The sequence below is a fragment of the Leguminivora glycinivorella genome, chromosome 7 (assembly GCF_023078275.1).
Source record: "Leguminivora glycinivorella isolate SPB_JAAS2020 chromosome 7, LegGlyc_1.1, whole genome shotgun sequence".
Classification (NCBI taxonomy): domain Eukaryota; kingdom Metazoa; phylum Arthropoda; class Insecta; order Lepidoptera; family Tortricidae; genus Leguminivora; species Leguminivora glycinivorella.
In genome coordinates, this window is record NC_062977.1 from 5,668,502 (window position 1) to 5,677,966 (window position 9,465).

Here is a 9,465-nt window from a genome sequence, read left to right on the forward strand (position 1 = left end):
TTCAAGGCTCCTGTCTCCTGATTTAAAACGGTCAAACCATCTGGACACCGTGGCATGGCTTGTACTTCCAGCGCCCAATGCAGTGTTGATATTGTCAGCCGCAGCCCGCGCACTGTGGCCTAACAAGTACTCGTATAAGTAAAGTGTTCGAACTTGTCGCTCGTCCATTTTATTTCAATCTAACTAAACCAGTGTTTTTCAAAGTGTGGGTCGCGACCCCCAGGGGGGTCGCGGCATTTATCCAGGGGGGTCGCGAAGTTCAGCTTTAAGATAAACTTATGACAGGCTGGTTAATTTTTTTTTTAACTTAAAAAAGTCAAATTCTTGAAAATTAAAAGGTTAACCTTAAAACAACTCATTTTATGATAAATAAATAAATTGTGTTTATTTGTTGAAAACGTCAGCTCGCTTAAATATGAAGTAGCAAATAGGATCAAAATTTTAAGGGCTTCTTTTACTAAATGTGGATATTCAGACATTGAAATGGTGCTTCTTTCACCGTGTCCGTCAGGATGGCGTGAGAGATGTCTGAATAGTCACAAAATTTGCATAAAATAATTGAACCTAAACTGTACCGATAGCGAAGAAAACTGTACCTCAAGAAATTAAGAATTAAATAGATATTACATAGACACGCCGTTCTGACGTCAGCTTGGCGCGCATCGACCAGCTCAAAGGACTTAATATTAAAAAAATATTCAAAATCCAACTTTCCATCACCAATCAATGTTTCAGTTGAGAAATAACTTTAGAGTTGGTTTTTTTAACTTTGCAAGCGCTCCACCATATCTGATGATATTTCTTGAATGATTTTAGCCATGCAAGGGAAATAATCAAACTGCATACGCATACGCAAACTTCATGCTGTGTAAAAATGTAGTCCACAACTCAATTTTTGCTAGAAATCCGTTAACTTTATCTTTTTCTGTAATTATGTTTTCGTCCCTTTCTTTGCAGACTTGCGATCATAACATTTAAGTGGTCAAAAGATACCGGCAAGACATGCTACTTTCGATATCGTAACATAATCAGCAACAATATTGTAAAAACATTAATAATTATGATTTAAGCTCGATAACGCGTGTCAAAACCGGCCCTTCCTCTCGAAAGCCATCTCACCTAAGAGTGATTAAGTGATAAAGTACACCCATATCTACGCATACTATTCGCAATAGACGAGTTTGCAAATCTTTACCTTTGATCGAAATTACAACTTTTATTACATCTTTCAGCACTAAGTTATAGGTAATATTAGAAACGAGGTATGGGGGTCGCGAAAAAATTTGAGAGGTCATAATGAGCCGTGGGACCATAAAGTTTGAAAAACACTGAACTAAACCAATCACGAGGGCGGCTTTATATACCCTCACATTAGAAGTACCTAGAATGTTCTACAACATACTAGAATATTATCGAAAACAATTAACTTAAGAAAGGAAATGTATAGAGTTTTGTAGAGTGTGTCATTACTTTTGTGCCAACCCAATACTTCTATCCTTTTATCGAGCCGGCTCATAATACATTCAAGTCCATATATAATGAAGGTTGTCTGGAAGAGATCGCTCTTAAGCGATAAGATCGCCTGTTGTTACCTCTGTTTAATATGTTATTATTACTTGTATTTGTATAGGTACTATATATTATTTGTATAGATACTATAACGTCTATAACTTTGATCATAATATGTAATAGTTATAATTTGTTTCAGAAGAACGGCCGGTAGAAGTTTATAGCCGAGTTTAAAATCGATAACAGACTCAATTTTTTAAAGAATAAAGAGGCAAGCAGAGTACCTTCAGACAGTTGTAATGATATAGAACAAGAAGCGAGGACGATGACGCAGTGATATCAAATAATATGAAAAAGTTTTTTGACGGCGCGTCATGTGCTCAGAACGTAAAAACGTCTATGGATAGAAAATTAATGATGATGGGCAAACTGTGAAGTACCTTCAGATAGTAGTAATGATATATAACAAGAAGCGAGGAGGATGACGAAGTGATATAAAACAATATGAAAAGTTTTTTCACGACGCGGCATGTGCTCCAAACGTAAACATCTATAAATAAATACTTATTAATGATGATGGGCAGACTGAGGTACCTTCAGATAGGAGTAATGATATAGAACAAGAAGCGAGAACGATAACGCAGAGCTATCAAATAATACAAAAAGTTTTTTGTCGACGCGCCACGTGCTCAGAACGTAAACGTCTATGAATAGAACATCATTGATGATGCTTAGACGCCTTAGACTGAGGTATCTTCATATAGTAGTAATGATATAGAACAAGAAGCGAGGACGATGACGAAGTGATATCAAATAATATAAAAAGTTTTTTTGACGACGCGTCATGTGCTCAGAACGTAAAGATGTATGAATAGGACGTTACTGCTGCAAATGCATGCTGAGCAATCTAAGGTACTTTCATATAGTAGTAATAGTATAGAAGCCGTTTCTGGGGCACATGTGTACCTACGTATCTATATACTTAACTCAATTTCTATTAATATTAATAAACTCAAATTCTATTATGATACTGTTATTATACCTTATCAACACTGGAAATTTCAAATGTCGTAGTACGTAACTTTTCAAGAGACCCAATTCATATCTTGGAATCTGCTTACCTATCCTATTAAGACGAATCTTAAAATAATAGTTTCTAAATAAGTTTGTCTATGTTAACATATTAACTAAATATGAATAGTTGCTTTAGAAAATAGAGCCCCTTACGCCAAAAATGTTTTAGCTAATCGGTAGGTAAAGATGCCGTCAGAATAAAATCATTATTCTGTTGTTTATACTTGGTACTAACAGTACCTTTAATTGAAAGTAGCATGTCTTTTTGGTGCCAGCAACAACAGTTACAATAAAGGCATTTGAAAATTACTGAGACATATACGAAATCTATAAGTACCTACCTAATATGAACTATTTTATCTAAACCTTAGGAAGTTAATGACAAGGTATTTTCAGCTCATAACTTCATTATAAAACGGGTCTTTATAATGTACTTATATGTAGATTTCGTATATGTCTCAGTAATTTTCAAATGCCTTTATTGTAACTGTTGTTGCTGGCACCAAAAAGACATGCTACTTTCAATTAAAGGTTTCAATAGATCATGTCTAGGTTATATTATATTATAGGCTGATAGAGATTTTTTCTGATTTCTATGCAGTATTTAATGTAATTACGACAAAATGTCCCTTACGACAACATTTGAAATTTTCAGTGTAATATGACCATGGTCGTGGGTACTTAACAACTTTTTTCAACTCCCGTGTTGTTATTCGTCATTTACAGTGTCGTGCATAGATCGTTAAAACCCTACATAAAAGATGCCCGCCCCCACCCGGCGCCCCGCGCACCCACGCATACGATATGTTCTTAAGAGGATACGGTAGCGAAAATGCTAAAATGGAAAGGAGCCCCCTTTTCAACTTGGGAATTTTAGTTAAATATACAAGTGTTATTAACTAGATTTATCGAAAAAAAATTGTCCATTAAGAACAACTCAGTCAAAAGATATTTCAAAAAAATCTTTAAAATCGAGGTTCCGCTCTCGACTCTTTCCTCCTTCAAAACTTAATTAATCGGAACGAAATTTGAGAATCTGAATAACAATGAAATAATCTATGTCGGACTGTTTCGCTTTTTTGGTTAATTGTTACCAATCTTGAGTATCACACCTTTTTTTGCGCCACAATGAAAAAAGCAGAATATCAAAAAAATCAAAACGGTCCGACACAGATAAAAATAATAACAATCTGTGTTGAAAAAATCATTGCTCTATCTTCAAAAACCAGGGAGGAAATAGTCGAGAGCGTTTGTATGGAAAATTGACCCCTACCGTATCGTCTTAATAGCTTGGTCAACGAGTAGATGGAATGGCCGAAAGCAGAAAGTTTCACTACGGGATGTTATTAGGGATAGCCAGGAGACATACATACTAAAAGTCCTCGGACTTTGGACGTGAGCTCGAAGAGGGGGGGATGAAAAAGGTCCCATTTTATTGGTTTTTTGCTCATATTTCAAAAACTATACGTCATACGAAATTTTGGTTTACTACACTTTGAAAGTTTATAAAATTCTCTGTAACTTTGATCTAGAAACTTTTTTTCTATTCTTAACCATTGTCTAGGTATGAGCTCCTAAAAACTGTTAATTTTTTTTTAAATCGTCCCCCCCCCCCCACTTTTTGTTTCATAGATTGCTCCATATCTTGAAAAATATTTATCTTAGACAAAAGTTTTCTTAAAAAATCTTGTAGATCAGTCAAATACCTTTCATAATAATTATGTGTACATATGCTTCTGTGTCATGTACCGTTGAATAATTATACGACTTTAAAACGAAATGAAACAACAAATGTATGTGATAAACGTGTAAAATATGTATTTCATGAACATGATTGTATTACGATGCTGTATAAATGCATTCACACAATAGGTAACAATACAATTAGCTGTACATAAAGGCCTTCTCACACCCACATCTATCACTACTACAATCTCTGGTGCACCGGCAAAATATTAACTTCAGTATTTCTTCCGGAGCAGCTGGTACTTTGGTTTGCACAGGAATCAGTAAGTTGCTTTCGTTCCGTGCCCATCCCCATTCATCATCCTCCTTGCGTTAGATATCCCGGCATTTGCCACGGCTCATGGGAGCCTGGGGTCCACTTTGACAACTAATCCCAAGATTTGGCGTAGGCACTAGTTTTACGAAAGCGACTGCCATTTGACTTTCCAACCCGAAGGGTAACTAGGACTTATTGGTATTAGTCCGGCTTCCTCACGACGTTTTCCTTCACCGAAAAGCGATTGGCAAATATCAAATGACATTTCGCATATAAGTTCAGAATAAAGTCATTGGCACGAGTCGGGTTCGAACCCGCGACCTCCGGATCGAAAGTCAACGACACCGCCAGGATAGAGGAAGACACTGATGATAACGGCGGGGAGGATATTGTCTAAGATACATTTATTTTGTCACATCTGATCCAGACGACATGGAAGAAACAGTTTCAATTTGTTTAATTTATTTGGGACAACAAACACAGTAACACACAAGGTTATAATAGAGAATTGCAGTGTTTGTCAACAGTAGTAAGGTGTGAGACCAACAACATTTCAAACAAACAAAGAAGACCGATTAATACCGTCCCGCCCAAAGAGGCAGCGAGTAAATTAAAACACGTGTAAGTTATATCGATACCTCCTAAGGATACTGAGGCAAGTGCAAAATCATGATTTTACAGGAGAGCCGTTCAAAGGTACAAAGTAACATTTTAACTAACATATTTGTTCACGTAATAACATAAAAATTCGGATTTGTTTTAACGAAATCAATGAGGTTATTTCTGCTTTCATGAGGATTTCAAATTTATAACAGTTTATGATATAGAGTACTTGATCCAGTATACGAGTATTTAGCGCACTTGGTCCAGTATTCGTCAAGTAAAAACCTTTTTTAGGGTTCCGGTGTCAACTAGGAACCCTTATAGTTTCGCCATGTCTGTCTGTCCGTCCGCGGATAATCTCAGTAACCGTTAGCACTAGAAAGCTGAAATTTGGTACCAATATGTATATCAATCACGCCAACAAAGTGCAAAAATAAAAAATGGAAAAAAATGTTTTATTAGTGTACCCCCCCTACATGTAAAGTGGGGGCTCATTCCAACCCCAACATGTGGCATATTTTTGGATAGGTATTTAAAAATGAATAAGGGTTTAATAAGATCGTTTTTTGATAATATTGATATTTTCGGAAATTATCGCTCCTAAAGGAAAAAAAGTGCGCCCCCCCCCCTCTAACTTTTGAACCATATGTTTAAAAAATATGAAAAAAATCACAAAAGTAGAACTTTAAAGATGACTTTCTAGGAAAATTGTTTTGAACTTGATGGGTTCAGTAGTTTTTGAGAAAAATATGGAAAACTACGGAACCCTATACTGAGCGTGGCCCGACACGCTCTTGGCCCGTTTTTTACGTTAAAATTTGATTTAAAGTAGAATAGTAGTAGAAAACTTTTAAGAGTTAGGACATAATTGTAACTTAAGCTGTTATTTTCAGTTCTTACCTCCGAAACTATGTTAGTTAGTTGTATCAGTATTCCACACTTTTTTTACCTCCCTCGCTAATATACCAGTGACTTTTTTCTGAACTTATGTGCGAAATGTCATTTGATATTTGCCAGTCGCTTTTCGATGAAGGAAAACATCGTGAAGAAACCGGACTAATTCCAATAAGTCCTAGTTAGGGTTGGAAAGTCAGATGGCAGTCGCTTTCGTAAAACTAGTGCCTACGCCAAATCTTGGGATTAGTTGTCAAAGTTTTTAAATATTGACAAATGTCAATCAATCACATTCACTAGAAATAAGAACTTGATTAATCACGATTATAATATAAACGGCAAACGATTAGTAAGGGTTTATTCCATCAGAGATCTTGGAGTATTATTCGATAGTCAATTGTCGTTTCGCGGTCATTATGAGCATATGGTGTCGAAATGTAATCGCATGCTGGGATTTATTAAGCGAACTGCAAAGCCTTTCAAAGTGTCAAATAGCTTAATGATTCTTTACTGTGCATTAGTACGAACTACGCTTGAATACTGTTCTTCAGTTTGGAAACCAATTTACGTATAAGACACACTCTGATAGATTGGAATCAATACAGGCGAAATTCTTACGATATCTTTCTATTAAAAATAAAACACGACAAGCGCTTCCTGAATATATTGATAGACTCTCAGCTTATAATATACAATCCCTAGCCTCCCGACGGGATGTTGTCGATCTGGTTACTCTCTATAAAATCGTGCATGGCGGTCTCGACAGTAACCTCATGGATTATGTCCATTTTAGAGCCAACAATAAGAGAACACGAAATCTAGAAATGTTTGCCTTGCCCATGGTAGCTAATAATAATATATCTAACAATGCGCCTATCCTTAGAATGTGTCGTTTGTACAATGACTTAGATATGGACATTGATATTTTGAATAGTTCTTTGACTAAGTTCAAAAATGTTTTATTATCCCGAAATTTACAAGTAAGTGATTAACATTTGATTGTATTTTTTGTTTTAAACTCAACTATTGTCGACCTTTTCATTTGTGAAAAATGTATTTAGCGCTAAAATGTTTTTTTATTATAATGCTGTGTACAATTGTAATCGTAATGTAAGTAATATGTAAGTTGCTAATGTAAGGAATAATTTACAATGTTGTTTGCCTGCATTATGTTATTGTACCTATTCATAAAAATAAAAAAAAATAAAATAAAAGTGGACCCCAGGCTCCCATGAGCCGTGGCAAATGCCGGGATATCTAACGCAAGGAGGATGATGAATGGGGATGGGCACGGAACGAAAGCAACTTACTGATTCCTGTGCAAACCAAAGTACCAGCTGCTCCGGAAGAAATACTGAAGTTAATATTTTGCCGGTGCACCAGAGATTGTAGTAGTGGTAGATGTGGGTGTGAGAAGGCCTTTATGTACAGCTAATTGTATTGTTACCTATTGTGTGAATGCATTTATACAGCATCGTAATACAGCTTTCTTCCCGTGGGTGTCGTAGAAGGCGACTATGGGATATGGGTTAAATTGTGGCGTAGGCGAGAGGCTGGCAACCTGTCACTGCAATGTGGCCCTGAAGCTTTAGTAGTTTCATGTGCTCTGCCTACCCCTTTATGGGATACAGGCGTGATTGTATGTATGTTGTATGTATGTAATACAATCATGTTCATGAAATACACATTTTACACGTTTATGACATACATTTGTTGTTTCATTTCGTTTTAAAGTCGTATAATTATTCAACGGTACATGACACAGAAGCATATGTACACATAATTATTATGAAAGGTATTTGACTGATCTACAAGATTTTTTAAGAAAACTTTTGTCTAAGATAAATATTTTTCAAGTGAAACAAAAAGTGGGGGGGGGACGATTTAAAAAAAAATTAACAGTTTTTAGGAGCTCATACCTAGACAATGGTTAAGAATAGAAAAAAAGTTTCTAGATATTCAAAGTTATAGAGAATTTTATAAGCTTTCAAAGTGTAGTAAATCAAAATTTCTTATGACGCATAGTTTTTAGGGTTCCGTAGTCAACTAGGAACCCTTATAGTTTCGCCATGTCTGTCTGTCCGTCCGTCCGTCCGCGGATAATCTCAGTAACCGTAAGCACTAGAAAGCTGAAATTTGGTACCAATACGTATATCAATCACGCCAACAAAGTGCAAAAATAAAAAATGGAAAAAAAATGTTTTATTAGGGTACCCCCCCTACATGTAAAGTGGGGGCTGATATTTTGTTTCATTCCAACCCCAACGTGTGATATATTGTTGGATAGGTATTTAAAAATGAATAAGGGTTTACTAAGACCGTTTTTTGATAATATTAATATTTTCGGAAATAATCGCTCCTAAAGAAAAAAAAAGTGCGTCCCCCCCCTCTAACTTTTGAACCATATGTTTAAAAAATATGAAAAAAATCACAAAAGTAGAACTTTATAAATACTTTCTAGGAAAATTGTTTTGAACTTGATAGGTTCAGTAGTTTTTGAGAAAAATACGAAAAACTACGGAACCCTACACTGAGCGTGGCCCGACACGCTCTTGGCCGGTTTTTGAAATATGAGCAAAAAACCAAAAAATGGGACCTTTTTCATTCCCCTGTTCGAGCTCACGTCCAAAGTCCGAGGACTTTTAGTATGTATGTCTCCTGACTATCCCTAACAACATCCCGTAGTGAAATTTTCTGCTTTTGGCCATTCCACCTAGACCCCCTTTTGAGCATTCATTGACTGATCTATAAAGCATTGTTAGCAAGCCTTTAATGGATATAGCGTGGGTGCGCGGGGCGCCGGGGGATGCCGGCGGCGCGGGGGAGTGCGAGCGACAGGGTGAGGCAGGAACAGAGGGGAGGCCGACGCGTCAAAATACATGAAACAGTGCGAATTTAACGAAAGTTATTCTAGAAAACTATTAAAAAGTAAGTGCATGGTCGCAGAAAAAGTATTATAACAGTGTTTAACTGAGTCAAAAATACTCCAGGGTGTTGGCACAATCGCTCACGAAACGCTCACGAAACGAAGCGCTAGTAGATATCTATCTCTATCGCGCTTGCGTATTGGCGCGACAGAGCCAGCGGCGTATCGCTTTCGTTTGGCGTCGGAGAAATGCCATTCGGCTACGGGGCCTGGCGTCCTTATTAACAATTTTTGGCTTCGCCTCAAATTATTACTGACGTCTTTTTTGACCTCACTTAAACCAGGGGCGGCTCACTCCGCGATCCTTTCGCCGCGCTACAAGTACATGCCGGCGGCCGCGAGTTCGCGGCCCATTCAGTGGCGACGACCTTCGCGCGGCGCAATAGAATTCAATGTCGTCTGCACGCGTGCGGTCCGTTTGTTAATGTAGGTAAGAATTTAGAATGGCGGCGTTTTG